The following is a 15859-nucleotide window of genomic DNA, read 5'->3' as shown; positions in this document are numbered from 1 at the left end:
TTGTAAACGACAGCACATTAACAGCCACGGCCTTTGTTGTAATGCATCCAGAGTAAGTCACCAGATGAGAATGTGACCCTTGGTCAAAAGAGCACAACTGAGCTTACTGTTAATTTGAACAGACATGGTGGCATAAAACAAAGACACTGAGACCAAAACCTTGTCAGTTAGAATGTAAATGAACCCTGCTGACAGAAAACTCTTTTCTGCATCCAGAAGCTGGAGTCATCATGGGAGGCCCTGTGAATGGCTGCCTGTCAAAGTTGCAGAGAGCTAGGGCTCCCCCCACGTAGCTGACGTGACACTGGGCATAAATGGAGGCTGCGATGGACAGAACAGCGCACATACATAGCCTTGTATGCTATGCAGTTTAGAAGACTCTAGTAGACTAGCAATGTGTTTAGTTTTCTGGGAGTTTATTTTTATTTTTCCTCCATTCTTAGTATTTGAACCCGCAGGGAGCTTCCAGATGAGAGGCAGAGTTGGGTGAGCAAATGAAAATGGATGCCTTTCCTATGTAACAGAGAGTTTTTTCTGGCTCTGGTACAGCTGTGAGGACGCATTTTCCAGTGTCATCTAAAGCCATAGCCACCTCTATAAAATTGCCAGAGAGTTCAGGTGAGGACTTCAAGATAAGGCCTCTTGGGCTCTAGAACCCACTAAACACGTTGCAGTGACTGGGCCCCAACTAATCAGATGACGTAGGCAGCTAGTCAGACAAGCTAACACAGGTATCAGGTATCTGGATATAACCAAAGTTCGTAACACACGAAACGCTACCTGTCACAGGTACTGGGATAAGGAGAAACGGGGCAGCAGGCTGAGGTGCAGAATTTGATCAGTTGTGGCATTTTCCTACTGCTCTATGTCACCTAGGAGACAGAAGTCACCTGGAACACATGAGAAGTTTCACATTTTGTAGTGAAACAAATATTGCTATTACAAAATATAGGTTTATATCGAGCAGCTATTAAAAATGTATTTTTCAGATTTGAGAACAAGATCACTGATCCACACTTTGTGGATGTTATAAATCTACTTTCCTCACTTCTCCTCCCTCACACACAAAGTTAGTAAAACTCAGTAGTTCCTACCTCATCTCTTCTTTTTACTACAGAATTTCCTCATGGAATATCCCATTACTTACTCAAACATGCCTTTTCCTTTTAATCACACTAACGTCTCATAGTATGACCAAGGCATCAGTTCTCACTTCCCCATGATTTTTTTTTTCCTCCTTTGGTTATAAATATTCTGTTGTTCATAGAGTGAAGTCATTTGAGATAAATTACTTTCTTCTTACAGAGAAGTCAGGTCAGTCCCACAGCAGATTAGAGCAGAAAGTGGCACAGTGGGCAGAGGGGACATAGAGTGGGATTTGAGGTCATGAATTTACACAGAGAAACATGGTAGAACTGGAAGTCTAAGGCATAGGTAAGGGTCTGGACAAGGAAAGTGGATGCATCACCAGGAAATGAGCAAGATTTTTAGAAAAGAACTAATGGCACCTTGAGTTCCAGTTTCATTTACATTATACATTTGGCAGATTAGGAAGCCCAGCTTTTATCCTCAGCAGCTGAGATGGGGAGAGACAACCATGAAAGCCAGTAGTATGAACCTACGTATATTACTCCTTATAGATTGTATTTAAAAAAAAAAACATGAGAATGGAAAATATTTATAACATACAGTATCACAAGGTAAGTTAATTAAGATTTTTGTTTCTAGAGCAGTGTATCAGATGTCCAAGCTAACATTTTACTGTCCTGATCAATACCCTTTAGCTCAAATGTGCACAAAGTTTTCTTGGTCAGAATTTAACCTACACAAACAACGTGATGACTTATGCTTCTAAGCATGACTAGTGTGACACAATTTCTGACATTCTTAGACACTTAAAAACGGGTCTCTGCCTTTTAGCTCTTAAAATCAAGTAGTAGACTTCAACATGGGCAATAGCACTTTACTTTTTTTTTTCATAATTCACAGTATCAATACGTCATGGTTCTCGGAGAAGATCTGGACGTTTGATATTAAATATACTTTGAGTCAGATCTCCACTTCTGAAGGACTTTTGGCTAATTAGCTTCTGAGCCTCTGTTTTCTTATCTGTGAAATGGAGATGACTAATAACCTTCCTCTCAGGGTTACTGTAAAACACTTAAAACTAACAGCAGATAAGAGATAAAGCTTCTATTTTTACCCACTTGCTGGCATTTTCTCATTGTTATGCAGTGGGGGGGGGGGGGGGGTAAGGGCTGAAATTCTGTGCTGCCTTGACATCTGAAACCATGAGGGCCTCAAATGGCCTTACTGAAAATTCTTCTCATCACTCTGCTTCCAGGAAGAAATCAGCGTCATTATAGAAAATAGAGTAACTTCTACTACACATCCAATAAAAGCCATGTGCTATCCTAGGGAGCTCAGTTTTCCTGACAGATAAACAGATTTAGAGAAGGCAGACTGTGTAAGACCACATACCTACTAAGGGCAGAATGAAAACCGAGTCCTCCATGACATTTCGTGCTCCTTCCACCATACTAAAAATCTTTGTAGCAACAATAAAAACAAGTACTATAAAGTACAATTAAATTTTGAGGATGGTTCCAGGTCCTTTCAAATTATTTCTGAGGATTTATGTGGGAGGAACATCTTCTAATTTTCCTGAACCTTTTTAATTACAGAGCTAAGGGCAGAGAGGGAAGAAAAAAGATAGAATATAAAATCTAAGAAGGCAGAGACTGTAACTGTCATGTTCAGTGTTGTGTGAGTCAGTACCGGCATCATAGGCTCTCAGTCACTAATTGTGCACCAAAAAATGAAGGAAAATATATTTTCAAGCATGTTTTTAAACCTCAGTGCTACTGAAAGGAAGATGCCATAGATAAAGGCTGGGGCCTCACCCCACAGCTTTGATTCACCCATTCAATTAGAATTCACGGTACTGGGCACTGCAGGAATGAAACAGGCAAGATACACTTTTTGCCTCCCAGAATAAACACTTAAAAGAAAAAAAAAAGAATACGGCTAAGCAATTTGTAGTCATCTGCTACATATAAAGTCAATTATATAGGGTACAATCAAGATATGGAAGAATGCTATATGCTAAACAAGTTAGTTTTTGACATGTGTTTTAAATATAAGAATTGGGGCAAAAAAAAAAAAAATCACAGAATTTCAGAGCAGGAAGAACCTTAGAGATTAAGCTGTCACCTCTGTGTTCCCTGTTAGTTCAGGGTAAAACTCAAATTCTTGGGGTGCCTGGGTGGCTCAGTTGGTTAAGCATCTGACTCTTGATTTCGGCTCAGGTCATGATCTCAGGGTTTTGAGATTGAGCCCTTGTGTCCAGCTCTGCACTGGGCATGGAGCTTGCTTAAGATTCTCTCTCCTTCTCCCTCTGCCTCTAACTGCCTAAAGAAAAGAAAACAAACAAACAAACCAAAAAACCACCCAACACAAAAAAACAAAATAAACCTTCAAAGTCATTCATATAGCACACTGGGATCCTTCTGGTTTTCTTCCTGTTTGCCAATGTGACTGCCTCTCCTTACCAGTTTTCCCCCCTCGCACTTTAGGATCTGTATCTGTCCAGGGGTATCTCATTCTTGTTTTACTCTAAGCCTCTGCCCCACCCTGTACCTTGACCTTATCACCCGTATCTGCCCCCTTCTTCTGGCAACTTCTGATCATCCACAGCATCACCTCAATTCACCTCATCTTTGGGATCAGTGAGAACACACCACCCTCTGGGATCTGTCAGGGATCTGGAAACACAGTATGACCACAGTCTATCTTACTGGACAGCAAGCTCCCTGAGAACGGGAGCCTCATGCTGCCATCTTTGGAGTCCCAGTGCTTTGCTCAAGGCATGGAACTTCAGATATTAGCCCCACTGTCCAGAGGTATGTCTTGTAAATAAGGTATGAGAGATATAAGTCAAGTCTTAGAAGTAAAATCTGAGTCAAGAAGATGAAGCCTACCTGAATTCCCAACTCTAAAAAACAACAATAACAACAACAACAAAAAAAAAACAAAAACAGGAAAACTGAAGGCATACTCAGGTGGTAGACTAGTTTGGCTAGAGCAGAGAGATTTAAATAGAAGCCAGCTTTAAAACCTGGGTTAGGAGGAGCCTGGTTTAATAACCTAGAGGGATACTGGCATTCTCCTTTGAAGGAATTTGAGTTCATTCACCTTTCTATACACCTTGGCACTTTCGAGGCACCCAGAGATAGTCTAGGAATTACTGGAGGATGTAAAGATCTATTTCTGCTAATCACACACAGATTGATTCAATAACCAATATCTTAGAGGAAGAACCAGGTAACAGGACAGAAAAATACTAGAAACTTCATATTTAGCCAGGCAAGGAGGAGAGACAAGAAAATCTCTAGGTAAGGTCTCTAGGGTGACATGGTTTGATTACATGCCAACTAATGGGGAAAAAAAAAAATAGTCCAAAGTCATCAGAGACATCTGATCCAGAGGTTTGCAAACTTCTAATCCTTTCAATTATAGAAAGAATCAAAAACAGACAATGCTTTAATTCAAAAATTTACAGGGATATGAACTGAAACATTTTTGTCAGAATACATACTGACTACCTCTTACAAAACTTACTATTCTTTTTAGTCCATAAAATGGCTTTAATAGTTTAAGTGCTAGTTATTGTCTGGAGAAATCTAGAGACATTCTGTTGAGTGTGTGTAGGTGTGCTGATCATGTCACCCATATGTGCTAGTGTACAGAAATAGGCAATTAATGACCTCAGTTACAGTACAGGAGATGTGCTATTTTGCACATTCCCTCTCCATGATGCGTGAAATAACTCTCTGAATTCTTTAACTCAAGCCTCAAAGAAACAAAACTGCTACTCACAAGCCCTCCTGTGACATGCAGAGTGGCTGTGATGAAGTAGATATTTAATTTAAAATAAAGTTCAAAAAAGGTGGCCAGCATGCCATATAAATATATCTAAGGATAACATGTGAAACCATATTTTGGAGTTTTGTCTGCTTCCCAAAAAAATACATTTTAAAGTTAACAATGAAGCTGGGTGAGGCTCTACATGGGCAGATTTTAATTTTTTTGCTTGCAGTGAGAATCGTACTCCACTGTGTGCCCAAGTCATCTCTGCACACATAAGGCAATTTTTTTTAAATAGCACATGCATAAGAGTCTAGAAAATGCGATGTTTTCTAAGGAGTAGAATCTGAAGACAGAAAGCATGAGATAGGATTACTCAAAGTTTCTTCATGGCTGCTCTTCAGTTGAAATCACTCTTACCATGTTCTTTGGTGTGTGTTTGGGGGGGGGGGGGAATCACTCTGTCCCTTCACTGTCAGCTGATGATCCCCGATGGTCCTAATTCTGAAATGGCCTATCTGCCTCATCAGTGAGATACACTTTTTTTTTTTTTTTTAAATAAAGCCACTCCTCACCTCTTTAAGGTGCAATACCAACAAAACTTCTTCACCCGATTGGAGGAGAATTTTGATGGATATTTTTTTGTCTAGTAATACTAGAATCACAAAGAAAGGCAAAGAACCAAGAGAAAGAGCCTGGAGTTTAGAGTTTCTGGCCTCAACTCTGCTCTTAAGTATGTGTGACCCAGAGGCTGCAATAAAAGTTGACAGTTCAAGCAGGACTGGAATGACTAAGGTAGTCATGGTGGGGAAAGAAGTGAAAAATCCAGCAATCCAAGATAACTTGATTTTTCAAGAGAAGCCAGGAATTTAGATTATGTGAAAGCTCCTGATTGTTGAACGCTTAAAACGAAATTTAACAAGAAATAATGGAAGTGAAAATCTAGCACGTGATTTTCATGGTCTTTTTCTGGGAAAGGAAACTTTATGTCCTGATTTAACACTATTCTGGAGCAAGTTGAACCATGAAGGAACTCATGGATTAGAACCATACCTACTATTAAAAGGGGTCCATGTCTTTCTACAGCTTTAACAGGTGCTAGAGAAAATGCCATTCAGTGTTAGCCTCCTAACTTGTCTCTTATTTATTCTTCATACGGAAGTCAATGTGACCTTTGAAAAACAAATCAGTGCACTCAGGACCTCTCTATTCAAAATCTCCCCATCACTTCTTATGACTCATACAGTGCACGTCCAAGCCTTCACTATAGCTCATGAGGTGGTTTTAAAGGGCCACAGATGGTTTACTGCTAATCCCAGCAAGAGGTTGAATCTCTTCCCACCCTCTGCATCTGGGGTGGGCTTAGGACTTCCTTTAATTATTCAAATGTGTCAGAGGGGATCTTGAGCAAGTTCTGAACCTAGATCTCAAGAGCCTAAAAGCTCCCAAGTCTCGTCCTCCTGGTATACTTCTGCCACCAAGTGAAGAAGACCAAGATGGGAAGCCATGTCAGCTGAGGTCCCAGACGTCCAAGATCCTAAGCTCTAGCTGAGCTGCTAATTGATTTCGGCTCATGAGGGACCCCAGACAAGAGCAACAGAGTCACCCAGTGAACTCACAGTATTGTAAGCAATAGTACTCCTTTAAGACACTAGATTTTTTTTTTTGGTGTGATTTTCCATGAAGCATCAGATAACTAAGATAGCCTACAAGTTACTGAATGATTGGACCACTGGGTACCACCCTGTCTTACCTCCCACCTATTTCAACCATTCTGGTTTCTCACTACTCCTCAACCATACAAGCATACCCCACTCTTTGCCTGAAGCCCTTTTCCTCCCAATCTGCACATGACTCCCTCACCCACTGGCACCTCTTTTCCAGTCTGTGGAAAAAGAGCAACCACCTTCCTCTCTGACACACTTTAGCTCCTTCTGTTTCATTATTCTTCTTAGCTCCGTGTACTATAATCTTAGCTGGCAATATATTTATATTCAAGTCAAGGAAGAATGAAAACCTCATGAAGCCAGGAAGTTTACTAGAATATCCTCAACGCCTAGAACAGTGTCTGGACTCTAACAGGTTTCAATTAAAAATGTGTTGGAATGAATTACTGTTTAATTCCTAGAGATTATTCCATAGGGATTCAAAATAGAAAACCCGCTCATTTTAATGTGTCAGCCTATATGTGATATGTTATAGGGACCAAGGAAGAACCTTACAAAAGAAAACACAAAAATCCTGGGAAATAGTACTATATATATGCTCGAGTTATTCTATAACATAGGAATTGGAGTTCCCTCCACAGAGCAATTGTAGATCTTGCATTTATAATGAGATAAAAGGAAAAAAGAAAAAAAAAACTAATGCCATTCAATTTCTCTCTGGGATTTCTTTCCTAAAATGTGTCTATACTATTTTTTTCTGATCCCCAAACTTGTGTGCTACCTCAATCATTATAGTATGTCAACACAGGTCACAATTTACTTCCCATTTCACACCATTTCCCTACCATCCCACCCCTTTACTTGGGTCTAAGACATTAGATTTGTGGATATTCCCTTTGTATCAGCTGCAATTGTTGCCTTTTAAAAAGTTAGACTATTTCTAGTTTAGCTTCAGGTTTACAGAAGAATTGAGAAGATCTAGAGATTTCCATTATACCTTCTGCCCCCACACATGCACTGCCTCCCCCATTATCAACAGCCCCCCGCCCCAGAGTGGTACATTTGTGACAACTGATGGACACATCATTACTACCCAAAATCCGTAATTCACATTAGGGTTCTTTTTTGCTGTTTTACATTCTATGTGTTTGGACAAATATGTGTCTTGTATACACCATTATAATACCTTATAGAGTAATTACTCTGCTATAAAAATTCTGCATCCCACCTAGTCATCTCTACCTATCCCCTGGATGTTCCTGTCTCTTGATTGAATCAATTTGGACATCAGTGAACCCTAGGAAAGGTCCTAACCACTGAAGATGCATCACACATGACAAAGAAATTGAGAAAACATCACCTGACATCCCTGGTGCTCATTGCACACAAATTGCCTACTGCACATTGGTGGGTATTTGCAAGTCACTTTGCAGAAGTTTGATTTCATTCCTCTTCAAACCAGAGATGTGGGTGTCATGCTAGATTCCTTCAGGTATTTTTTTTTCTTGTTCTTTTTTTTTTTAATTCTTAAATTTGTTTTGTTTTGTTTTTGTTTTGTTTGTTTGTTTGCTTCCCTTTCCATTTACTCAGCAAGTCCAAATCTGGAAGCTTTCACTTTCTAAATAGCCATGTAATCCAACAGCTCACATTTCTTCCATTTATCCACACAACTACAGCCAATGTGCGCATTAGCTCTTGTCTGGACCAACATAATAATTTCTTATCTGATATCCTTGGCTTATGCCTTGCCCTACTTCCCGTCCATTCATAGCTGCCAGCTTTCTGTCAGCAGATGAAGAGACTAGAGAGGAAAGCATTTATCTATTATTCCTAGTATTCTTCCTCCTGGCATCTCAAGATGTTGAACTTTTACATCCACCAGCTCACCTATTTTCTTAGGAGGCTAGAAATAATCTCTTAGAGGATCTGCAGTGAACTTTTCTTGCAGCTTTTCTTCTGTAGTTGTTTATCCTTTTGAGAGAATACTCCCTATCTGAAAATCCTTGGAACATTTGTTTGTACCTTCTCTTCTGTTTTACCTTCACTGTCAACAAACAGTAAGTCTGAATCCCATTTTATGAGGTCCCAGGAGATACTGCTGACTTTTTATTATTTTAAAATACAGTGTTTCAATATTGGGCTCTCTGGTGGCCTATTTCTTCTTGTTATGAGGGTTTTCCAGTGTTCTACTTCATATATCTTATTTCCTTTGGGGGGAGTGTGTGTGTGTGTGTGTGTGTGTGTGTGTGTGTGTGTATTTTTTTTAAAGATTTTATTTATTTATTTGACAGACAGATCACAAGTAGGCAGAGAAACAGGCAGAGAGAGGAAGGGAAGCAGGCTCCCTGCTGAGCAGAGAGCCAGACACGGGGCTCCATCCCAGGACCCTGAGATCATGACCTGAGCTGAAGGCAGAGGCTTAACCCACTGAGCCACCCAGGCGCCCCTATATGTATTTTTTTAAGTTGGTAGTCCATTCTGTCAAAGAGTTATATGTAACAATCTCAGATTTTCAGGTTTCTCTATGTTTGCTTTTCAGTTATTACAAGTCTAGTTCTCTCTTCATGTAAGGTTAGAAATACAAAAATATCCATAATCAAAACTCTGCTTGGGCCTCTGGGCTCACACTGAATTGGGAAAATATTAATTTCTTTCTGTTGATGCCTCCAGGGTCCCAAACATAAATGAGGAGGAAGATTTTTTTTTTTTTAAGATTCTGTTTAGCTCTGCCTTTTATGGAAGCACTATGTATAGAGTTTTCTTCTGTCAAGTTGTATTTAAGATTTCTGATTTTGCTTTTATGGCGTTTAATCCATAAAGCATATACAGAATTGTTAACAGCAGGGGAAAAATTACTTTTAGTAATTAAATCAAATTTGTTGCTAAATTTGAGAATCATAGCCTTTAGTATCCAAGAAATACTTATAGTTCACTTTCACATATTCTCATTTATTTTACAGTTAGAAAGTCTTAGAAGTATGCTGTTTCATTATAAATTATTTGTCATTAATGCTTCTTTGTTCCAAATTTCTGTGACAACCGAAAATTCAATATGCCACAAATTTATTTATTTATTTACAATTTCTTGCTAAAGTCCATGATTAATTACTTAACTAAAACTATGGCAAATAGCTATAACTATTCCATTTGTACTTTCCATGCTAAGATTATTTTCAAATGTAAATAGTAGGTTCTTTTCCTTGTCCACCATTAAACAACTTAATTAGCCAATGTTCTGGTCATTGCTTTAATTCCATCAGAAAAGGCTAAAAATACTACGGTAACAAAGTATCTATAGACCATGAAGATTTATAGAAATTCAACTATCATTGCCAAAGTAATGTACTTATACTTTTGGATCTTTATCTGAATCATCCTTCTTTGGGAAACTGATTCAAACAGAGTTACTTTCTTTCAGAAAATTGCCAAAATTCATAGTTTACTGGTGGCCTGTAAAAACTCCTCTTTACATTGTCTACCAAAATTAAAGACATTCATTCCCACTAAGGCAGTGGATAAGATAGGAATGTGAGGAAAGCCAAAGTTTCTGGAAAGTCACACCAGAAGATGTTTGTTCTCCTGCTCTAAGTATATTACAATATAATGACAGCATCTTTCCCTATCCCTGACCACAGTGGTTTGGGAATATAATGATGTCTATGATTCTATTCAGAAAGGGTAACACCACTCATTGAAATCTTTGGTCTAAGGCAGAACCACAGATACCTTCAGAAAGAGGTCATTTTGCATGGTTGCAGATTTAGACTGGGAGGAACAAGAGAGAACAAGCTGGAAATCACCTAAGAGGATGAGGGTATTCCCCCAAACAATTCTATAAATGCTATCACTATTTTCATTTTATAGATTAAAAAAAAAAAAGAATCAGACAGAAAAACCAAATACCTCATAACTATTCATAACTATCAGAACCTCCAACTTTATTCAGGCTTATTTGAATAAAAACAGTACACAGGAAAGTATCACTAAAAAATTTACCGATGCCTGGCTAACTGCCAGAACATTTCCCCAAACACTGAACACCCCACATTCAACCACTTTGTCCAGAAGGAATGTTCAATGAACTGGTGACTTTTTTTGGTTACCAACATTACCTGACTATATCAATTCAACCTCAGCACAGTAATTATGTAAGAAAGGTTTCCCAGATAATTAACCATGCCTGTTGCAAAATTGCATAATCGTATAGCCTTCATTCAACAAAAAACATCAAACCTACTTAAAATATACCAAAGGCGCTTCTATAATTCTTCCTACTAACATTTCTGATAGGATTTTTATTCTTTAAATTGTTTATGTAAATCAGTATCTGCTGCTTTAAGTTATAAACATGTAATCAAGTTGAAAAAGGAATCTTTTTGAAATATTACAAGATTAGATCACGTGAGTTGGCAAAAAATTAAGTGCATTGTTTTCAATGAATCACATTTGGATATGTGTATAGAGTGCATCAGAACATATTTACATAATTTAGAATTATATTGTTTTTCCATAAATAAACTTACAGCTTTCAGTATTAATTACTTTAAATTTCATCTTCATTGCGCTAGAAAAAAATTGCTTTTCAAACTAAACACATTTGTTGTACAAATGAGAATGCTCTTACTTTTGCCAAAATGTAGAACTGTAAGACCTCATCTAACATAATGTGCTCCGTGTTTTGTGAAATGACAATTACATTTCTCACATACAGAGATGTGTCATTAGGAAGCACAATGGGGGCACCATACTATCATTCTTTGAGGTAAATGAAGCATGGTATTGATCAAAACCATGACTCTTGTTGGTGATGAAGTGCCTTTTTTAATCCCCCCTAAGGTGGTGTCAAAACAATGTAACATCTAAATGTATCTAATTAGATATGAAACTAGATTGTGTATTTCCCAAGCTTAATTTTCTTATCCAAATAAATTTCAAAGCATATGATATAAAGTCAAAGCATGTGATATAAAGTCATTCAGTCTGATTATAGATACCTAGATAATTTTGTTCTGTATCTTAGAATCCAGAGACTCATTAAGCCTCTCTTTGTGGTTTTTTTATTACGTAGGGAAGTCAACTGTTACTGAAAGATAACCTTAGTAATAACTTAAACATGTGTTCTCTTCCCCTACATACAAACTACATTTTATCTGCGTTCTCTCGAAGACATTGAATAACTGGAAATTTTATCATCCTACAGTCTATGACTTCAGGTAAGTCATTTGAATGATTACTACTTTAAAACAGTAATTTTCTTTCTTCTCTTATACTCTTTTTTCTTTAAATATTTTATTTATTTGACAGAGAGAAATCACAACTAGGCAGAGAGGCAGGCAGAGAGAGACGAGGAAGCAGGCTCCCTGCGGAGCAGAGAGCCCGATGCGGGGCTCGATCCCAGGACCCTGGGATCATGACCTGAGCCGAAGGCAGAGGCTTTAACCTACTGAGCCACCCAGGCGCCCCATTCTCTTATACTCTTATTCCCTGGAAATTCTCTAAGAGTTGTACCTTGTTTTAAACATAAAGCATGTTTTGATCTCTTTCTGAGTATAGGCTCTCCAAGCCCCTTTTAACCTACAAATCCTGCATTGTAGGTTGGTGGAGAAGAAAGCATTATGAAAGTTCAAGGGGAATAAGATGAAGTTTAAGAAATGATCCCTACTGTCATTGCCCCTATTTTTTTTTTTTTACTGAGACAGGAAACACCTAAAAAATGTTATTTTTGGTCCTTAAAAACCACTGAACTTTCTTCTAGTCAACTAAGTCCTATTAATTTCTTTCCATTCATTATGGTTCAAGCACTTTGGGTAACACAGACCCAAAGTGCCGAGGTCTTCTCTTCCATCCTAGATCAAAAGTTGAAAAAATGTCTGACCTTCAAATTATACTTGTCTCACAAGTATGATGGGAAAGCCTGTCTTGAAAAGAAGCCAACACCATACATGGAAAAAAAAAAAAACCAAAAAACAGGTAAGCCATGGGACAGAGGTTTTCCACACTGCCCCCATATGGAATTGGCCCAAACCTGGTGCTGCCCTTGAATTTAGACAATGGATTATATTCAGCCACCTCCAGCAAACACATTCCTATCTTATACAGACCTCAAAAGCTCAAGAAGCAAGTGATGAATAGCTCTGCACATTGTATTCCTAAAGATGTTAAAGAATTTTTACTTCCATATATCCCTGTTACATTCATGCATCCCATTTCTCATGTCCCTATTTTGAATTCAAGCAGCTAAATTTGAGCAGCAATCCACTTTCCTTCTGTTAAGATTATTATTACTATTATTGTATAGAACACTATTGGGGTCATATACTCCATTGGAAAATTTAGTTCTTGCATAAAATCAGTTGTGACAAGTTTTCAATTAAAAAAAATGACATTGTCTTGGGTTGGAAATTTTGGTTCCTGAACACTCATTAGAATATAGTTGTATTTTTTAATAGAAACATTTTAGTAACTGTGTAGGATGCCAAGTAATCACAAAAGAGAGTCTTCCAAGAGGAATGAAAGAGAAGGAGTTGGGATAAAAGACTTCTTCCCTTTTTGGCTCTATTAGAGTGAATCTTTTTTTTTTTTTTTTTTTTTTTACTTGACAGAGAGAGAGGTCACAAGTAGGCAGAGAGGCAGGCAGAGAGAGAGGGAGAAACAGGCTCCCCACTGAGCAGAGAGCCCGATGCAGGACTCGATTCCAGGACCCTGAGATCATGACCTGAGCCGAAAGCAGAGGCTTAACCCCCTGAGCCACCCAGGTGCCCCTATTGCAGTGAATCTTGACCTGGACAATTTTACTTCTCAAGAGACACTGGGCAATGTCAGAAGATATTTTGATTATTACAACTTTAGGTGGCCTGGCTAAGGGGAAGGTGCTATTGGCATCTAGTCAGTAGACACCGAGGAGGCTGCCAGGCATCCTAATATGTACCAGAAAATCCCCAGCAACAAAGGATCCTCTGGCCCAAAATGCCAGTAGTACTGAGGTTGAAAAGTCCTGCCTATAGAATATCCCTTAGGGTTCAGATGTTTAGTTGGAATAAACTGTAGATAGAATTAACAAAAACAATTAGGCAGAAATAGTAGAAATGTTACACATATTGGGTCATAGACAATTAAGCACAGACCCTCTTAGATTACAATTATCCACATATTCATGTATTAGTTACCTACGAAAGATATTTCATTGCTTCAGTCTTTTGTCATTTAGTAACTATTACATAACACATCAATTATCTAACTGGAATTGCCAGCTTTTGTGTGAGTTTTCAAGGTCTTCGATATTGGGTAGCTTATGATTTAAAGGGGCTGGTTTCAACTGGGCCATCGCCCATCGGACTTATACAGGTATGCTGCACCTGTGACCTTGTACTAGGCCTTCAAAGCTAAATCAAATACTCCGCCAATTGGGATCTTTCCTGCATCTAAAGTCAAAGGGGGAATATTCTTCTATGAATTAGTCAATGGAAAAGTTTCTTTGAGACAGAATTTGCTGAGCAATTTTTCAACAATCAAGTTCAGAAATGCAGCTATACTGAAATGAAAGTCAAGCAGCCAGTCATTAAAATAAAATCTGTTGTTTAGTCTCACGGACACGAGGTTTAAGGAAATCCACAGCAAGAATTAAGCTTCTTGGGGCGCCTGCATGGTTCAGTGGATTAAGCCGCTGCCTTTGGCTCAGGTCACGATCTCAGGGTCCTGGGGTCGAGCCCCACATCGGGCTCTCTGCTCTGCAGGTAGCCTGCTTCCTCCTCTCTCTCTGCTTGCCTCTCTGCCTACTTGTGATCTCTCTCTCTGTCAAATAAATAAATAAAATCTTTAAAAAAAAAAGAATTAAGCTTCTTATAGACACTTCGGTATTGTCAAAAACAATCTCATTTAATTTTATGACTTACTTTAGTCATTACAAGATGAAAAATTATTGCTCTGCCAGAAGGATCCTATGCCAAATTCTGAATGCTGAAGGAATAGGCAGCAAATGTGCACAGTCAAAACCACCATGTAAACTTGTTAATTGTGTAATTTAAAAATCTAAGCCTAAGTGTACATATGAACTCAATATAAAAAGTTAGTTCTTGAGATAATACAGAGAATATACCATATTTCACCTTCTGATTTCACAGAAGAGATTTGATTTGCTTTCAAATGACCAACCTCTGGTATCTATCAGTAGTAATAAAAATGAGAAGAAATAAGGAGATGAAAGCCCTCCCCATTGGTAGGACAGCAGCAGCACCTAGACACACACAGAACCAAAGCAACTTCAACACTTATGCAATAACCTCTGAGGAAGTCTCTGAAAATTGGTCAAAGAGAAATTAAAGTTTCTACTGGCATTTTCTAAAATACATTATACTTGAGCATTTATTTAGTTTCAGTTACATATTCTCAAATCAAAATATTTCTTCTGTAATTTTTTAAACCCTTATTAATAAAAACAGAAAATTTACTAGCTCATACAAATCAACAGCTTCTATTCCCTATGGAAGATTATACGTAAAATAAAGTCAATAAAATGCTCACACTTCACAACTCAAGTCATATTATTAATGCCTTAAGCAAATAATTCTGTTATGGGTCAAAGCCCAACATGGGATAGATTTATGTTTCATTTTACCTTGATTTTTTTAAAAAAATGACTTTTGTCTGTCTTCTGTTATAGATGAAGAATTGGAACCAGAGCATCCATTTGTTCAAAGTTACCCAGTGGCAGGATGTGAAAAGAGCTGCGATAGTAAGACTTGCATTATATACAGAAGAATTCCATCACAATGAAATGAGCAGATTTAAAAACAGTTATAACTGAAAGAACTTCTATTTGAACACACTGGTGTACAGATAAAATGGCAGGATCTTTATTGATTTTGATTTTCTTGTTCCTTTTCTCTTTGCAAGAGGAAACTGATTTGATTAGAGGAAATAAAGGTTTTCATCTTACCAAGCTGGATCTATGTAGATACATTTATTGTTTAGCAGGAAAACAAAACAAAAACCACTTTGCAGGGCTTCGCTAGCTTTGCCCCTGAAGTAGCGACAACAGAGATAATACAAGCATACCTTGTAGGAATATGGATGTTAACCCTGGTTCAGCTATTCCATACCTGCCATCCCCTTGAAATCTAACATATTAAAAATACATTATATTCACCATTAGGGCCTCCTGGGTGGCTCCGTTGGTTAGGCATCTGCCTTTGGCGCAGGTCATGATCCTGGAATCGAGTCCTGCATCGGGCTCCCAGCTCCACGGAGAATCTGCTTCTCTCTCTGACCTCTCCCCTCTCCTGCTCTCTCACTGTCTCTCTCAAATAAATAAACAAAATCTTTTAAAA

The 15859-nt window shown here is 38.2% G+C and overlaps 1 long non-coding RNA gene across 1 annotated transcript; it reads left to right on the top strand.

Moving 5' to 3' along the window:
• Nucleotides 1-8394: 8394 nt before the first annotated feature.
• Nucleotides 8395-12480, top strand: LOC123939584. Its single transcript, XR_006817931.1, has 3 exons — nucleotides 8395-8590; nucleotides 11700-11746; nucleotides 12384-12480. It is a non-coding gene; the product is annotated as an uncharacterized LOC123939584 (long non-coding RNA).
• Nucleotides 12481-15859: the final 3379 nt, after the last annotated feature.

The sequence above is a fragment of the Meles meles genome, chromosome 4, assembly GCF_922984935.1.
Source record: "Meles meles chromosome 4, mMelMel3.1 paternal haplotype, whole genome shotgun sequence".
Lineage (NCBI taxonomy): Eukaryota > Metazoa > Chordata > Mammalia > Carnivora > Mustelidae > Meles > Meles meles.
The sequence above is the reverse complement of the archived record's forward strand: the minus strand, read 5'-3'. Positions and strand labels throughout refer to the sequence as shown.